This window comes from Sciurus carolinensis, chromosome 6 (assembly GCF_902686445.1).
Source record: "Sciurus carolinensis chromosome 6, mSciCar1.2, whole genome shotgun sequence".
In the NCBI taxonomy this organism is placed as follows: domain Eukaryota; kingdom Metazoa; phylum Chordata; class Mammalia; order Rodentia; family Sciuridae; genus Sciurus; species Sciurus carolinensis.
In genome coordinates this window covers 130155842-130175550 of record NC_062218.1, presented here as the reverse complement: position 1 = coordinate 130175550, position 19709 = coordinate 130155842, and the positions used below count along the sequence as shown (strand labels likewise).

The following is a 19709-nucleotide window of genomic DNA, read 5'->3' as shown; positions in this document are numbered from 1 at the left end:
TGTGCTCTGCTCCGAGATACTCTATTATCTATGGAATAGCAGTTTTCAGGTTGAGCCTAAACTTTGGTTACTCCATTTTGCAAAGCAGTAGTTTGCCATAAACTACTCCATTCTGAGTTTAAGGGCTGAGGGAATGACTTCACACCTTGTTTGTACAAGTAAACAACCACTGTCTGCATGGTATGACCATAAGGTATAAACTGATAAATAAATTAATCATGGTGATAGGAATGACTACCTGTGAATTTATCAAATTAGTCAGAAGCACATGGACATAAGGGTATATCAAGCTCATGTGGAAAAAACCTGGCCCACAAGCTTATTGAACACACCAGAGTACCAGTGATGCAACCCTCTCACTTGAGACCCCTAAATGGAAGGGCACACTGAGACTGGACATGGTGGCCTCCTCACCTAGTTGCTTGATCACTCATCATGAGCCTTGCCCAGGAAAGCTGCCACAGCGACAAACCTCAAATCTGTTTTTGAGCTTTAGCAGAATACAGTTTCTCCTGCCCTTGAAAATCACACAAGTCCAACTCCAAGCTGATATCTCAAGCTGACACTGAAACTACTGCTATCCAGACCTTGGCCTAGAATAAGTTCCTGTGCTTTGACAGCGCTATGTCTGGAACAAGTTCTTCAGTTGGTTCATAATCTTATCTGACCACCTATAGAGACTCTTTGCATTCATATCTGCTATGGACCTTTGCTCTTGGTTCAGACTTCTGAACCCCTGTGGCTGCCTTAACCCTTTCTTAGCCTAGTCTATATAGCTGTATAAAGTATGATGTGTGACTTGCGTGTTACACATATTAGAAATTAATATTGGAATAAAACAACCTGATTTCCCAGTTTACAACTACCAGGTGACCCACAAGTACTCATGGACTACCACTGATGAAAGCTGTATAGCCTGTGAATTTATTGTTATTCACTGAATTCTGACATTGTGGAAAGACACAAATATGTTTGGTCTATGTTAATAACTCAGCACACTCATGACATACAAATATTAGGAAACATGAAAGAAATGGGAAACTACAATCTGTACTCTGGCAAAAAATAATAACACAGATGCTAACCAAGTGCAAGGCCATGGGTTTGATCACCAACACTACCAAAAAATAAAAAAGAGCCAGGTGTGATGGTGCATACCTATAATCCCAGCAGCTCAGGAGGCTGAGGCAGGAGAATCTCAAGTTCAAAGCCAGCATCAGCAACTTAGTGAGACCCTAAGCAACTCACTAAGTAATAGCCCGTCTAAAATAAAATATAAAAAAAGGGTTGGGAATGTGGCTCAGTGGTTAAGCCCCTGGACTCAGTCCCCAGTACCACAAAAATAAATAAATAAAATTAAATTAAGATGAAAAAAAGAAAGGAGGTAGAACACTATTCAATAATCTAATCTTGCACTTAACACACTGGGGAAAGAAAGCAAACTAAACCTAAATAAACAGAAGGAAGGACAAAATGAAGAATAAAGCAGAAACAAGCCAGGTACAGTGGCTTGTAACTATAAAATCAGTTATCCAGGAGGCTGAGGAGAGAGGATGGCTTGAGGCAAAGAGTTTGAGACCAGCCTGGGCAACATAGAGAGAACTTGTCTCAAAATAACAACAACAACAACAAAACAAACAAACAAAAAACCCAGAAGATGGGGAGATCCAAGATGGCAGACTAGAGGGAGTCTGCGTTCCTTGTCGCTCCGTAACTCTGGTTTCAAGCAGAGGATATCTGTTTCTTGGTGAGGCAGTTTTTGCTGCTTATCATTCCCCTGCTGTCTACCCCATTTGTCTACTGTGATCACCTGCAGTCTGCCAACATATCAATGCCTTTTTTGAGTGCAGATTGCTCACTGTCAGGCACCTATCATCTGCCATTTGCCTGCCTCTTGCCTGTCCATCGCCTGCCTTACACCTATCCATCATCCATCGCCCGAGGTGTAAGGGATCCCACGGAAACCACGCTGGACATGGGAAATCACATAAGGGAGTTTATTAAGCAAACAGAGTGTCTCCCTGCAGGGTAAGAGAGAAAATGAGAGGAAAAGAAAGGGAACGAGAAAGGGCGCACGCAAGAAAGTGTGAAAGAGAGGAGGATAGAGAAAGTGAGTAGGAGAGAGAGAAAGATGAGGAAAGATGGCGGGGTAGCTACAGTAAAGCAGGTGAATTCCGCTGGGCTAACAGGGACCAATAATGGAGAAGGATACTTGCAAGCTGACTGATGAACCAATAGGTAGCTAGGATGTTCACAGATTGACAAGTGGTTGGGAGGCGGGGAAACTGGCTGCACCAGAAAGGTCAGGGGGAGCAGCTTTGTACATTACACGAGGTTCTCCTCCCAATCGTTGGAGGACAGTCAGCAAACTGATCGCCGACCGCAAGTGGAGCACCAGCTGCCTGCTATTGCCTCGAAGTTCACTGTGACAGTACCTGCAGGTTTGATTACACGTAGCTGCCGCCATTTTGAGACAAGAGCCAGGCCCTATAGGACCCCTGGCCAGACTGACTGAGTCCCATCTACAGGATGCCTTAGCCCGACCAATCACTCCCTGCCTCTGGGGCCCTCACATCAACTGACTGCTCCCTGCCACCAGGACCCCCAGACCAACTGACTGCACCATATCCCTGGGACCCCAGACCGACTGATTGCACCTGGCCTCCAGGATCCGCAACCACACCAAACACACCCAACCTCCACGACCCCTGCCTGACCAACCACACCCCACCTCCAGGACCTCCAGTCGACCACAACCACACCCCGAGCTGCAGCTCACCATTAGCCAACACATTTGGAAGCCAGAGAGCCATCTTGGATAATCCTGGAAGCCATAGCTCCAATCTTTAGGTGGGGCAAATCCCATCCTGAGATGCCTTTTGGAGACCTGAAGCTCATTGTCAGGTACCTCTCGTGTATCAGGCTACTGAAGACTGGGAGGTTTGAATACTATATGACTGTTATAGTGTAGATTTTCTTTTTCACCATATTGAATAATTTTAAGTATTTATTTCTTTACTTTTCTTGCTCTCTTTTCCTTTTTTATACCTGTTCCCTCAGAGTCTCTTTCTCCCTTTTTGCATGCCAACATCCTATTTCTTTGATTATACTCTCACCCTTTCTATTATCTAGAACTTCTAAATATTCTTTTCTTATCCCATTAATAGCTACATTCTACATCCCTCTGCATCCTCTTTGTTCTCCATTAGAAACTGCAGACTTTATTGCAAATCTGTTTGGTATACTGAAAATAATATTTGAACTCATTCTATTTATTATGACAATATTGTTAATGTCCTCATAGGGGTAACTGGTCTAGAATTGCATAGTGTCTGAATTGGGCACTGCTAATATTGATCTTCCCTTAAAGAAAAGGTTTTGGAAACCTATAGGACCACTATAAGCCTATAGGGGGGAATCTGCAATACCCCACATCTGCACTGCTAGAGGGGAAGATACATGAACAACATGAAAAAACAAGGGAAGAAAATGATCCAAACAAATCTAGATTCTATATTAATAGAATCCAATGACAGTATGGTAGAAGAAATGTCAGAAAAGGACTTCAGATTATACATGTTAAGATGATTCATGAAGCAAAGGATGAGATAAGAGAGTAAATGCAGGCAATGAATGATAATACCAATAAGTAGTTGAAAGAGCAACTGCAGGAAGCAAAAGATCATTACAGCAAAGAGATAGAGATTCTCAAAAAACAAAAAAACAAAAAAACGGAAATCCTTGAAATGAAGGAAACAATAAACCAAATAAAAAACTCAATGGAAAGCATCACCAAAAGACTAGACCACTTGCAAGACAGAACCTCAGACAATGAAGACAAAATATTTAATCTTGAAAATAAAGTTGCCCCAACAGAGAAGATGGTAAGAAATCATGAACAGAATCTCCAAGAACTATGGGACATCATGAAAAGACCAAATTTAAGAATTTTTGGGATTGAGGAAGGCACAGAGATACAAACCAAAGGAATAAACAACCTATTCAATGAAATAATATCAGAAAATTTCCCAAACCTGAAGAATTAAATGGAAAATCAAACAAGAGGCTTACAGAACACCAAATGCACAAAATCACAACAGGTCCACACCAAGGCACATTATAATGAAAATGCCTAACACAAAAAATAAAGATAGGATTTTGAAGGCCTCGAGAGAAAAGTATCAGATTACCTATGGGGGGAAAGCAATATGGATATCAGCAGATTTCTCAACCCAGACTCTAAAAGCTAGAAGGGGCTGGAACAACATATTTCAAGCTCTGAAAGAACATGGTTGCCAATCAAGAATCCTATACCCAGCAATACTAACCTTTAGATTTGAAGATGAAATAAAATCCTTCCATGACAAACAAAAGTTAAAAGAATTTACAAATAGAAAGCTTGCACTACAGAATGTTCTCAACAAAATATTCCATGAGGAGGAAATGAAAAACAACAGTGGAAGTCAGCAAAGGGAGGAACTACCTTAGAGAAAAAAACACTCAAAGGAGAAACCAAGACAAGTTAAAAACCAAAAATAAGCCCAAATGACTGGGAATATGAATCATATCTCAATAATAACCCTGAACATTAATGGCCTAAACTAATCAATCAAAAGACATAGACTGGCAGAATGGATTAAAAGAAAGACCCAACAATATGCTGCCTTCAAGAGACTCATCTCATAGAAAAAGACATCCACAGACTAAAGGTGAAAGGATGGGAAAAAACCTACCACGCACATGGACTCAGTAAAAAAGCAGGGGTTTCCATCCTTATATCACATAAAGTGGACTTCAAGCCAAAGTTAGTCAGAAGGGATAGAGAAGGACATTTCATACTGCTTAAGGGAACCATAAATCAGGAAAACATAACGATAGTAAATATTTATGCCCTAAACAACGGTGCATCCCTGTAAATCAAACAAATCCTTCTCAATTTCAGGAATCAAATAGACTACAACAGAATAATTCTGGGTGACTTTAACATACCACTGTCATCACTAGATAGATCTTCTAAATAAAAACCAAACAAAGAAACCATAGAACTCAATAACACAATCAATAACCTAGACTTAATTGACATATATAGAATATTCCATCCATCAATGAGTGAATTCACTTTCTTCTCAGCAGCACATGGAACCTTCTCAAAAATAGACCATATGTTATGCCACAAAGCAGCCCTTAGGAAATGCAAAAAAATAGAAATACTGCCTTGTGTTCTATTAGATCATAATGGAATGAAATTAAAAATCAATGACAAAATAAAAAACAGAAATTACTCCAACACCTGGAAACTAAATAATATGCTATTGAATGAAACATGGATAACAGAAAACATCAGGGAGGAGATAAAAAAATTCTTAAGAGGTCAATGAGAACAATGATACAACATATCAAAATCTCTGGGACACTATGAAAGCGGTACTAAGAGGAAAATTCATTGCATGGAGCACATTCCAGAAAAGAATGAAAAGTCAACAACTAAATGACCTAACATTACAGCTCAAAGCCCTAGAAAAAGAAGAACAGAATAACAGCAAAAGTAGTAGAACACAGTAAGTAATTAAAATCAGAGCTGAAATCAATGAAATTGAAACAAAAGAAACAATTCAAAAAATTGACAAAACAAAAAGTTGGTTCTTTGAGAAAGTAAACAAAATAGACAAACCCTTAGCCACACTAACAAAGAAAAGAAGAAAGAAGACTCAAATTACTAAAATTCCTGGTGAAAAAGGAAACATCACGACAGACACCACTGAGATACAGAACATAATGAGAAGCTACTTTGAAAATCTGTATTCCAACAAAATAGAAACTACTGAAGACATTGACAAATTTCTAGAGACATATGCTCCTTCCAAGTTGAACTAGGAGACATACACAATTTAAACAGATCAAGATCAAGCAATGAATTAGAAGAAGCCATTAAAAACCTACCATCCAGGAAAAGCCCAGAACCAGACGGATTCTCAGTCGAATTCTACAAGACCTTCAAAGAAGATCTCATTCCAATACTTCTCAAAGTATTCCAGGAAATAGAAAAGGAGGGAATCCTACCAAACTCATTCTATGAAGCTAATATCACCCTCATACCCAAAATAGGCAAAGACACATCAAGGAAAGAAAATTTTAGACCAATATCCTTGATGAATATAGATGCAAAGATCCTTAACAAAATATTGGTGTGTCCATGTCCTCTATTCTGTACCATTGATCTACCTATTTTGGTGCCAATACCATGCCATTTTTGTTACTATTGCTTTGTAGTAGAGTTGAAGATCTGGTATTGCGATACCCCCTGCTTTGCTCTTTCTGCTAAGGATTGCTTTAGCTATTCTGGGTTTCTTATTCTTCCAGATGAATTTCATGATTACTTGCTCTATTTCTGTAAGGTACGTCATTGGGATTTTAATTGGGTCTTCCTCAATTTCTTTCTTCCGTGTTTTGTAATTTTCATTGTAGATATCTTTTACCTCTTTGGTTAGATTGATTCCCAAGTATTTTTTTTTTTTTTTGAAGCTATTGCAAATGGAGTTGTTTTCCTCATTCCTCTTTCAGATGTTTCGTCACTTGCATATAAAAATGCTTTAGATTTATGCATGTTGATTTTATAGCCTGCTATTTTGCTGAATTCATTGATGAGGTCTAGAAGTTTTCTGGAGGAGTTTTTTGGATCCTCTAAATATAGAATCATGTCATCAGCAAATAGTGACAGCTTGAGTTCCTCTTTTCCTATTTGTATCACTTTAATTTCTTTAGTCTGTCTAATTGCTCTGGCTAGAGTTTCGAGGACAATGTTGAATAGAAGTGGTGAAAGAGGACATCCCTGTCTTGTTCCCGTTTTTAAAGGGAATGGTTTTAGTTTTTCTCCATTAAGAATGATGTTGGCCATGGGCTTAGCATAAATAGCCTTTACAATGTTGAGGTATGTTCCTACTATCCCTATTGTTTCTAGTGTTTTGAGCATGAAGGGGTGTTGTATTTTGTCGAAAGCTTTTTCTGCGTCAACTGAAATAACCATATGATTCTTATTCTTAAGTCTATTGACATGATGGATTACGTTTATTGATTTACGGATGTTGAACCATCCTTGCATTCCAGGGATGATTGTGGCAAACCGTATCTAAAAACATAAGAAAATTGTGCACCATGATCAAATGGGGTTCATCCCTGGAATACAAGGATGGTTTAACATCCGTAAATCAACAAACCTAATCTATGCTTAGAAAATGGAAAGATCTCCCATGTTCTTGGATAGGAAGAATTAATATTGTCAAAATGGCCATACTAACAAAAGTGCTATACAGATTCAATGCAATTCCAATTAAAATCCCAATGACGTACCTTACAGAAATAGAGCAAGTAATCATGAAATTCATCTGGAAGAATAAGCCAGAATAGCCAAAGCAATCCTTAGCAGAAAGAGCAAAGCAGGGAGTATCGCAATACCAGATCTTCAACTCTACTACAAAGCAATAGTAACAAAAACGGCATGGTATTGGCACCAAAATAGACAGGTAGATCAATGGTACAGAATAGAGGACACGGACACAAACCCAAATAAATACAATTTTCTCATACTAGACAAAGGTGCCAAAAATATGCAATGGAGAAAAGATAGCCTCTTCAACAAATGGTGCTGGGAAAATTGGAAATCCATATGCAACAGAATGAAAATAAACCCCTATCTCTCACCCTGCACAAAAATCAACTCACAATGGATCAAGGACCTTGAAATCAGACCAGAGACCCTGCATCTTATAGAAGAAAAAGTAGGTCCAAATCTTCGCCTTGTTGGCTTAGGATCAGACTTCCTTAACAGGACTCCCATAGCACAAGAAATAAAAGCAAGAATCAACAACTGGGATAGATTCAAACTAAAAAGCTTTCTCTCAGTCTAGGAAACTATCATTAATGGGAAGAGAGAGCCTACAGAGTGGGAGAATATCTTTGTCACTCATACTTCAGATACAGCACTAATTTCCAGAATATATAAAGAACTCAAAAAACTCTACACCAAGAATACAAATAATCCAATCAACAAATGGGCTAAGGATATGAACAGATGCTTCACAGAAGAAGATCTACAAGCAATCAACAAACATATGAAAAAATGTTCACCATCTTTAGTAATAAGAGAAATGCAAATCAAAACTACACTAAGATTCCATCTCACCCCAATTAGAATGGCGATTATCAAGAATACAAGCAACAATAGGTGTTGGAGAGGATGTGGGGGAAAAGGTACACTCATACATTGCTGGTGGGGCTGCAAATTAGTGCAGCCACTCTGGAAAGCAGTGTGGAGATTCCTTAGAAAACTTGGAATGGACTTACCATTTGACCCAGCTATCCTGCACCTTGGCCTATACCCAAAGGACTTAAAATCAGCATACTACAGAGATACAGCCACATCAATGTTCATAGCTGCTCAATTCACAATAGCCAGACTGTGGAACCAACCTAGATGTCCTTCAATTGATGAATGGATAAAGAAACTGTGGTATATATATACAATGGAATATTACTCAGCTATAAAGAATAATAAAATTATGGCATTTGCAGGCAAATGGATGAAATTGGAGAATATCATGCTAAGTGAGATAAGCCAATCTCAAAAAAGAAAAGGATGAATGATCTCGCTGATAAGCAGATGATGACATATAATGGGGGGTGAGAGGGGGGCAAGAATGGAGGAAGGAGGGACTGTATAGAGGGAAAGGAGGAAAGGAGGGGTAGGAGGGGTGGGGTGGACAGGAAAAATAACAGAATGAATCAAACATCATTACCCTATGTAAATGTATGATTCCACAAGTGGTATGCTGTTACTCAATGTACAAACAGAAACAACATGTATCCCATTTGTTTACAATAAAAATAAAATAAAAAAAGAAAGAAAATGTGGTATATATATACAATGGATTACTCAACTATAAAGAATAATAAAATGATGGCATTCGCAGGCAAATGGATGAAATTGGAGAATATCATGCTAAGTAAGCTAAGCCAATCTCAAAAAACCAAAGGACGAATGGTCTCACTGATAAGCAGATGACACATAATGGGGGGGTAGGGGGGCAATAATGCAGGAAGGAGGGACTGTATAGAGGGAAAAGAGGGGTGAGAGGGGTATGGGGGAGGAAAAAATAATAGAATGAATCAAACACCATTACCTGGTGTAGATGTATGATTACACAAATGGTATGCCTTTACTTCATGTACAAACAGAAACAACATGTATCCCATTTGTTTACAATAACAATAAATTAAAAAAAGAGGGGCTGGGGAGATAGCTCAGCTGGTAGAGTGCTTGCCTTGTAAGCACAAAGCCCTGAGTTCGATCCCCAGCACCCAAAAAAAAAAAAAAAAAAAAAAAAAAATTAAAAAAAGAAAAAAGAAAAAAAAACCCAGAAGAATAAAGTAGAAATTGATGAAATTGAGAAAAATCAATGAAACCAAATGTTTTTTCTTTGAAAAAACCAGAGTATATTTAGCTAGATGACAAAAAGAGAGAAGATTCAAATTATTAGAATCAGAAATGAATGAGAGGCTATTACTACTAACCTTACAGAAAGAAAAGGATTGTGAAGGAATAAAATGAACAACTGTATGCCAACAAATTTGATATATTAGATGAAATGAACAAATTCCTGAGAAGACACAAACTAATAGGCATGGCAGCATACATCCATAATCCCAGCTACTTGGGATGCTGAGACTGGAAGATTGCAAATTCAAGGCCAGATTCAGTCAGCAATTTAGCAAGACCCTGACTCAAAATAAAATATAAAAAGGGGTAGGGATGGCATTCAATCTCCATTACAATGAATAAATAAATAAATAAATAAATATTAAAAATAAAAATCAGGGCCATATATCTTCATCACTGAATTTCACCTAGTATTTAAAGAATTAATAAGAATTTCTTTACAAATTCTTTCCTGAATACAGTAGAGAAAGGAATATTTCTCAACTCATTAAATAAGCCCAGTATTAACCCTGATACCAAAAAAATAGACAAAGATATCTCAAGAAAACTGTAGACTAGTATCTCTTGTGAAAATTCGTCAGTAAAACACTAGCAAACAAAATTCTGAGTCTTAGAAAAAAGAATTTTACACCATGACTAATTGGTATTTATTCCATTAATGCCAGGTTGGTTTAACATCTTAAAATCAACTAATACAATATATCATATCAGTACAAAATAAAATATGAGCCAGACATGGTGTGTGTCTATAGTCCCATTTACTTAGAAGGCTAAGGCAGGAGAATTACTTGAGCTCAGGAGTTCAAGGTCAGCCTGGGCAACCCAATGAGACCCTGTCTCAAAAAATAAACAAGTAAATAAATAAATTAAATAAAATATGAGCATCTTAACCCATATTTACCCAGAATCCAGATATCATATTTCCCAATGTCAAAATGATAGCTTTATGTATAAAAGATATTACATTTACCCAGCATCTTACTCATAGTACAATATATTTTCATTCTTAATAAGAGATATATAAGCCCTAGATGATGATTTCCAACCCCTTTTAATGTACCTGTGTTGATTTTGTTGAAATATTCACAGAATTTTAAACTTGGGGCTTAGTGAGTTGACAGACACAGAAACACAATTTTAAAAATCATTTTCTTTTTATTATGGTTAATGTTGGTTGTCAATTTGACTGGATTAAGAGATACCTAGAAAATTGGTAAAGCACCCTTCCTGGAGTCTCTGTGAAGGTGTTTCCAAAGAAAACAGTCCTGTGGGTCAGTGAACTGAGGGGGAATGACCCACCCTAAATGTGTGTGGCAGTATTCAATAGGCCCAGATGAAATGAAAAGCAGAAGGCGGAAACTGGCCCTCACTGCAAAACTTGATTCTTCTTCAGTAGGTGTGCTATCTACTGCTGTCATCACCCACAGAACTCGGACCCTAGCTTCTTCAGCCTTTGAACATGAACTAGCACCAAGGACTTTCCAGAAATCTGCTGATCCTTCAGGTTTGGACTGGGGCTGCAAATTGTTCACTTTGTTCTGAAGGTTCCAGTCTCTTGTACTGAGCATCTACTTGTTTCCCCAGCTCCCCAGATCCCCAGCTTGCACACAGCCTATGTAGAACTATCAAGCCTCTGATTACATAAGCCAATCTATTAAATCCTCTCTTGTAATTATATGTATGTTCTATTGGTTCTATTCCTCTAGACAATAAATTTTCATGATGAATCAGTCAACACACAGAATATAGAGGATTTTTTTCAGCCTGTTAGAGGTTATGAAAAACCCACGGCTAATATCATACTTACCAGTAAAATTTTTTTTTTTAAAAAACTATGCTTTCTGTCTAAGATCTAGATAATAAAACAAGGATGTCCATTCTCACTTCTTTCATTCAACATTACACAGGAGGTTCTAATGAGAGAAATTAGGCAAGAAAAATAAATGAAAGGCATCCAGATTGGGAAAGAAGAAGCAAAATTATTTCTATTTGCAAAAGACATAGTCTTGTATAAAGAAATTTCTAATGAATTCACTAAAAAACAACTAAAGGCAATAAGTGAGCTCAGCAAGGTTATGGGCTATAAAACCAACATACAACTGAGGCAGGGGACTTGCAAGTTCAAAGTTAACCTCAGCAACTTAGCAAGGCAGTAAGCAACTTACTGAGACCCTGTCTCAAAATTTTAAAAAAGTTTTTAAAAGGGCTAGGGATATGGCCCTGGATTGAGCGCCCTGAGTTCAATCCCCAGCACCAAAAACTAAAAAAAATAAAATCAATATACAAAAATAAATTGTATTTGAATAACATATGGATTTTTTTTTTTTTTTTTTTTTTTTTTTTGGCAGTGTTGGGGATTGAACCCAGGGCTTTAGTGCATGCAAAGCAAGCACTCTACCAACTGAGCTACATCCCCATCCCTGGGTAACACATGAAAAGAAGCTCAACATCATGTTATTAGGAGAATGCAAACCAAACCACAATGAGCCAGGTATGGGGGCACACACCTCTGACTGCTGTGGACTTAGGAGGCTGAGGCAGGAAGATCACAAGTTCAAGGTCGGCCTCAGCAATGGTGATCCCATCTCAAAATAAAATGCAAAAAGATCTAGGAGTAACTAAGTAGTAAAAACTCCCCTGGGTTTGATCCCCAGTGAGAGAGAGAGAGGGGGGGGGGGGGGGGGAGAGAGAGAGAGAGAGAGAGAGAGAGAGAGAGAGAGAGGAGAGAGAGAGAGAGAGAGAATAGCAAGTGATGGTGAGGAGGTACAGATGTTGGAACTCCTGTGCACTGTTGGAGGGAATGTAAACTGGGAAAATACTTATAGAAAACTGTAGAGTTTCCTCAAAAATTAGAAATAGAGGCCAGGTATTTTGGCACCCACCTGTAATTCCTGCAACTTGGGAGGCTGAAGCAAGAGGATCACAAGTTTGAGGCCAGCCTCAGTAATTTAGCAAAATCCCAAGCAACTTAGTGAGACCCTACCTCAAAATAAAAAATAAAAAGGGCTGGGGATGTATCTCAGTGGTTAGGCACCCTTGGGTTCTGTCCCCAGTAATCCCCCTGCAAAAAAAAAATTAGAAATGAAATATGATCTAGACAATGCTACTTCTGGTTATATACATATCCAAAAGAATTCAAAGGAGGATCTCAAAGACATTTGCACAACCATGTTTATCACACCATTATTCAGAATAGCCACTAAGTTGAAGCAACCCAAATGCCATTGAGAGATGAATGGATAAAATTAAAAACTGAGGAATGGGACTGGGCATGGTGGCACACACCTTCAGTTCCAGCAACTCAGGAGGTTGAGGCAGAAGGGCAGCCTGGGCAACTTAGCAAGAACTTGTCTTAAAAAAAAAATTACCCAAAGTATATAATTCAATTGTTTTTAGTGTATTTGTAGAGTTTCACAGCTATCACAAAATCTTAGAACACTCATCACAAAAAATCACTTACACATTTGCAAGTATTTTAATTTTTGTTTATTTATATATTTAATTTGATTAAAATATTTAATTAGATAAAAATCAATTATATAATCCATCAAAAGAAAGTCAAAGCCTAAAGAGGCAATGTAGTAATTTCATATGGCTGCTACAACAATTTTCCTCAAATCTAGTGGTTTAAAACAACACAGGTAGCTCAGTGATAGAGCACTTGCTTAGCATGTGTGAGGGCCTGGGCTCAATCCCCAGCACTGCAACTTAAAACACAAACAAATGTATTATTACACTTCTTTTTTTTTTACTCTTCATTCTTCTCTCCACCCCACCCTACCCCTGCTACCCCTCCTCGTTATATAGTCATCCACTTATCAGAGAAAACATTAGGCCTTTGGTTTTGGGGCTTGGCCTATTTTATTTAGCATGATATTCTCCATCTCCATCCATTTACCAGCAAATGCCATAATTTTATTCTTCTTTATGGCTGAGTAATATCCCATCGTGTGTATATACCACAGTTTCTTTATCCATTCGTCAATTGAAGGGCACCTAGGTTGGTTCCAAAATCTAGCTATCATGAATTGAGCTGCTATGAACACTGATGTGACTGCATCACTGTAGTATGCTGATTTTAAGTCCGTTGGGTATAAACCAAGGAGTAGGATAGCTGGGTCAAATGGTGGGTCCATTCCAAGTTTTCTGAGGAATCTCCGTACTGCTTTCCAGAGTGACTGCATCAATTTGCAACTCCACCAGCAATGTATGAGTGTACCTTTTTCACCACATCTGTGTCAACACTTATTATTGCTTGTGTTCTTGATATTAGCTATTCTAATTGGAGTTAGATGAAATCTTAGGGTGGTTTTAATTTGTATTTCTCTAATTACTAGGGATGATGAGCACTTTTTCATATATTTGTTGATCACCTGTATATCTTCTGTGAAGTGTCTGTCCAGCTCCTTAGCCCATTTATTGAATGGGTTCTTTGTATTTTGGGTGTAAAGTTTTTTAAGTTCTTTATAAACTTTGGAGATGAGTGCTCTGCCTGAGGTGTGTGTGGAAAAGATTTTCTCCCACTCTGTAGGCTCTCTTTTCACATTATTTTTTTCCTTTGCTCAGAGAAAGCTTTTTAGTTTGAATCTATCCCATTTATTGATTCTTGCTTTCATTTCTTGCACTATGGGGGTCTTGTTAAGGAAGTCTGATCCTAAGCCAATGTTATGGAGATTCGGGCCTACTTTTTCTTCTATTTTGTGAAGGGTCTCGGGCCTAATACCTAGATCCTTGATTTGATTTGATTTGATTTTTGATTTAAGTTTTGTACAGGGTGAGAGATAGGGGTTTAATTTCATTTTACTGCATATGGATTTCCAGTTTGGCCAGCACCATTTGTTGATCAGGTTATCTTTTCTCCAGTATGTTTTTGGCACCTTTGTCTAGTATGAGATAACTGTACTTATGTGGGTATGTCTCCATGTCTTCTATTCTGTACCATTGGTCTACCTGTCTATTTTGGTGCCAATACCATGCTGTTTTTGTTACTATCGCTCTGTAGTAGAGTTTAAGGTTTGGTATTGTGATACCTCTTGCATCACTCTTTCTGCCCAGGATTGCTTTGGCTACTCTGGGACTTTTGTCCTTAGACATGAATTTCACGATTGCTTTCTCTATTTCTATGAGAAATGTCATTGGAATTTTAATTGGAATTACATTAAATCTGTATAGCACCTTTGGAAGTATGGTCATCCATACAGATAATATTATCCATACAGACAATATTAATTCTGCCTATCCAAGAACACAGGAGATCTTTCTATCTTCTAAGGTCTTCTTAAATTTCTTTCCTCAGTGTTCTGTAGTTTTCATTGTAGAGATCTTTCACCTCTTTGGTTAGATTGATTCCAAATTATTTCATATTTTTTTGGAGACTGTTGTGAATGGATTTATTTTCCTCATTTTCCTTTCAGATGATTCATTGCTTATGAATAAAAATGCTTTAGATTTATGCATGCTGATTTTATATCCTGCTATTCTGCTGAATTTATTAGGTCCAGAAGTTCTCTGGTGGAGTTTTTTGGATCCTCTAAATATAGAATCATGTCCTCAGTCAATAGCAACAGCTTGAGTTTTTCTTTTCCTATTCATATTCCTTTAATTTCTTTGATCTGTCTAATTGCTCTGGCTAGTATTTCAAGGACAATGTTGAATAGAGGGCATCCCTGTCTTGTTCCAGTTTCTTTTTTTTTTCAAAACCTGTTAACTATCAGCTTTATTTAAAAATGAACAAATATTCTGACTTGTAGAACTTAAGCTTGATGGATTCTTGAAACTCCACACAAAACTGATACACCCAAGAAATCCATACCAACTTAATCACTCATAGACTGCCAATTCCATCCATTAATTTAACACTACAGTATTCAGGATAAATTAAAGGATTTAATATTAATACTAAAAAATAGTAATTTGTAACATGTTGCTATAACTAGAACAACCAGTTTTTGGGTTACTGATACAAGGAATTTCTTTTTTTTTTATTGTAAACAAAAGGGATACATGTTGTTTCTCTGTTTGTACATGGCGTAAAGGCATACATTTGTGTAATCATAAATTTACATAGGGTAATGTTGTTTGATTCATTGTTATTTTTTCCCTTCCCCCCACCCCTCCCACCCCTCTTTTCCCTCTATAAGTCCTTCCTTCCTCCATTCTTGCCCCCCTCCCTAACCCTAACCCTAACCCTAACACTAACCCCTCCCACCCCCCATTATGTGTCATCATCCACTTATTAGCGAGATCATTCGTCCTTTGTTTTTTTGAGATTGGCTTATCTCACTTAGCATGATATTCTCCAATTTCATCCATTTGCCTGCAAATGCCATAATTTTATCATTCTTTATGGCTGAGTAGTATTCCATTGTATATATATACCACAGTTTCTTTATCCATTCATCAATTGAGGACATCTAGGTTGGTTCCACAATCTGGCTATTGTGAATTGAGCAGCTATGAACATCGAGATACAAGGAATTTCAACAGCAAGTTTAAAGCTTTCTTAAAACATAAAAATTGAGACAGTGAATTGATGCAAACATACTACATGTGAGAAAAATACTCTTCTAGTGAATGTTAATATTCTGCTAAATATAATCACTGGCACTGTGACTTGAGCTAGGCTTTTACATCAGATTAGCCCAACCAGGGGGCAGGCTTCCAATGGAGGAAGGAATGGGACTCAAAGTTAGAATAATTTGAAATTCTAAGGACAATGAAGAGACCTGTTTTGGGGGAGCAGAGTTACATATCAGAACAGAAAAATATTTTAAAAACTAAAATATATGTTTCAAAGTATATGCATCAGCACCCCATGGTGAGTTGAAACTTCTTTAAGGAGGCCCAGTCTGAAAATGCATATAAATGAGAATTTAGAGAGCCAAGACACACCTTAGTCTTTCTGAGTACAAAGGTATGGTTTTGCATTTTGTCCAGGGACTCTACTAAATTGTAGGGACCTCAGAAATGAGAGTCTTTTTTTTTTTTCCCCAAGATATTGCTCATTTATAATAAATGATTTTATAAGGTTTGACCAGGTAAAAGCTCATGAGTAGTGCACTGCTCTCAGAGAAAACAGTAAGAAAAAGGCAGGTTTCCTCACTTTCTAAAAACTATTTTTCAGAGGTTTTTCAGACTTTTCCAGAAGAAATACACTGGCAATATTGCAGCTAAGGGACAAACTGAGGGACTGCTTCCCACTTAAACCAAACAGGCAGAAAACTTAGAACGATCTGCTATAAACTGCAAGGCAAAATGCAGCTCAAAACTGAATGGAGCCAGGGTCCTTTAATAAGTGGAGGATGAAGTGTGATCACCCACTTGAAGTTCTCGTTACATCATGAGTGCAATTCAGTTTGGGGAAAATAGTTTACTGTATCTCTCAGAAAAAAAACAGTTTATACTTTGCATCACAAACAAAACAGTGGTTATGATGTCCAGGGCCACCAAGCAACTTTCATTCTGTCCCATACTGCTGAGAGTGAATCCAAGGCAGGGTGGACATCCAGGATGGTAAACTGGTAGTCCTTGTTGATTTCACCACTGTCGTAGTAATCTATCACATATCTAACTTCCGTGCCCAGCGGTCGATGATCCAATCATGCCTGTCCAAGGGCAACACATACCCCATTCAGGACCAAATTCTTGCCCGTGGTGAATACTCTTTTGCTTTCCCCTCCAAATTGGCTCAATGATGAACCACAAAGATGCTCCACAGCATAAAGAGCTTCCCATTTCAAAATCTCCCTCCAAGTCTATTCATTTTTGTTCTGATTGTGAATTCTAATGATATTATACATATCTTTCTGACTAATATCCTCATCCTTCCACTTCCACCCTTTCCTCAACATTGCATTCCAGAACAACTGCTCAGAAGGATAAACCCACTTTTTCTCTGAATCTGTTCATGGAATGGATGACTCCTCTCTGACAGTAGACAAAGGAAAAGGCTGATATGGAGCTGGTGTTTGATTAGGTGGTGGCATCAGATTTGAAGGATCCGGGTTCTCCTTACTCTTAGCAGCAGCAACTGTAACAGGACAATCCACATACTCATATGCATGATCTTGATGGGCAGGCACAGAGTATGTTTTGCTCTCACAGGTTGGACCAGGGGGTTCCGCACTCATTGAACAGTCTTTCATTTTCCCATCAAGCATTGGGCATCGTGAAGGTGGTGATGTAGCCTGATGATCTGAAGTTTTTGAGGTCTGAACTAGAACATCAGGAGTAGAGGATGACAAACACATGGTTGTGTTGGGACTAATGACACGTTAACTAACTCAGGCTGACTCCTTACTCCCTGACGAGTGAGCAAGATCAAGGCTCAAAGGCAGTTTCAATAGTTAATGAGGATAAATCGGACCAAAGTCGCGGATTAGTTAACAACAGTTCCGCGAATGTGATCAGCTCGTGCTTGCCATATAGTCCTTGGGATTCTTACCTGCGTGAACCCCCTTGTCTTGCTGACCTTTAAGCTGATTGGTTCCTGCCTAGCCTTCACCCTACATAAAAGCTGTGTGACTTCCTCAGTAAATGAGTTCCTGCTGTGACTGGTCTCCCTGATGCTCCTCCACCCGGAGGGCTGCCTGCGGGCGGGTCACTTGGCCGTACCTATCCTGGTCTGACCTTGTTGGGGAGTGTCCCCTTCCCTTGTCTCTGGTTGAGAAGAGCAAGGGGGCTTAAGACCCTGACATGGTTGGAATCAGTGTTGACTCCAAACTATTTTAAATTTCCAGCTGATTCCTACCCAAGGCTGCTCCAAGAGGCTGGCCCCAGCTCTAACCTCCAACCCAAGCCCCGAGGACAGTGATCTGCTGTCCCCACCTTCTGAGATCCTCCTGCCTCAGCCTCTGGAGCCACTGGGATTGCAGGCGTGTGCTACCATGCCCGGATTAGAAAGACTTTTGAATTCACTCCTCCTTTGCCTTTGCATTGGTTCAGGCCCCTATCATGGAATATTTTGCACTGGTTCAGGTCCCTAATACTGGAATACTACAATGGTTTGCAGACTACCACCAATGATCCTATCATTTTCCTGCATAAAATCCTTTAATAGCTCACAGCTTCCCACTGAATAAACATAATCTTAATTTCCAAGTTTGGCTCCTACCAACTTCCAGAAAGTGGGCTCCAGCTACTATTCCTTAGTGTCACATATTCTGACACCTTAGCATTGTTACACAATTTTCTCAGCGTCTAGAATTAATTTTTTCTCCTCCTCTACATATAGAATTCTTATTCATCCTCCAAAGCTCTGAACCAGTGTTTCCTCCTTTAAGAGAACAGTGATTCTCCATTCTAAAACATTTGTTTGTTTTTCTCAATTAGATGGTCAATAAAAACTGAGGGCCAACAATGTGTCCTAATACAAGGAACTAACGATAAAGTAAATAAGACAGATTCAGGACCCACAAATAATTATAAGTCTGTTGAATGGCAATGAAAGTGAAGTACAGAAAGTACATAACCAGAGAATTTTGTCAAGGGATATTAGGGAAGGCTTCCCTGAGGAAATACATTTAAGCTGAGAACTGAAAGATAAGTAGGAGCCTAGAAGCAAAGACCAGTGCTTATCCATCTTCATTTACCCAACTAATGTTTATTGAGTGCCTAATATGTGTTAGGTGTTATTTTAAATATTTGGGATACAACAAAAAACATTCCTTTACCTTCTTAGTGCTTATATTTCAGTGGTTACATTCCCCTCAGTTCCTCCATTCGTTTACTCAAGAAATACTTATTGAGCTTCCTCTGTCAGGCACTATGCCAAGTAGTAAGAATTAAAATATGAAAAAATATGAATAATACTTATGTCCTTGCCTAACTAAGCAACTAAGCTTATTGTTAAGCTGATTCTATCAGAATAAAATGGTAACAGCTACCATTTACTATGTGCCATGCAATATGCTAATTTAAGGAAATTGGTTAATCTTCACCACAAACCATCTGAGGTGGGTGCCATTTCCCCCTTTTACTGGTAAAGAAACAAGTTCTCAAATGTTAAGTAATATCCCTGAGGAAACAGAGGTTATAAGTGCAGAATGAAGCAGTTGATGTTAAGCCAAGTAGCTTACAGCTATAACTGATAGCCTGCTCATTTCTGTCTTTAGTGGAGTTAATCCCCATCCTGCTTACCTCAGATACCATTAAGAGTTCAAGACATCATGGCCACCCATTGTGCCTGAACTCTCTTCCCTGTATGACTCCGTGCATC

The 19709-nt window shown here is 38.4% G+C and overlaps 1 protein-coding gene and 1 pseudogene across 6 annotated transcripts in view; both read right to left on the bottom strand.

Moving 5' to 3' along the window:
* The window catches only part of Uimc1 (ubiquitin interaction motif containing 1), a 155322-nt gene that overhangs the window by 131137 nt on the left and 4476 nt on the right, over window positions 1-19709 (bottom strand). The gene's annotated exons all lie outside the window — the stretch shown is intronic.
* Window positions 16921-17742, bottom strand: LOC124986676 (holocytochrome c-type synthase-like; annotated as a pseudogene).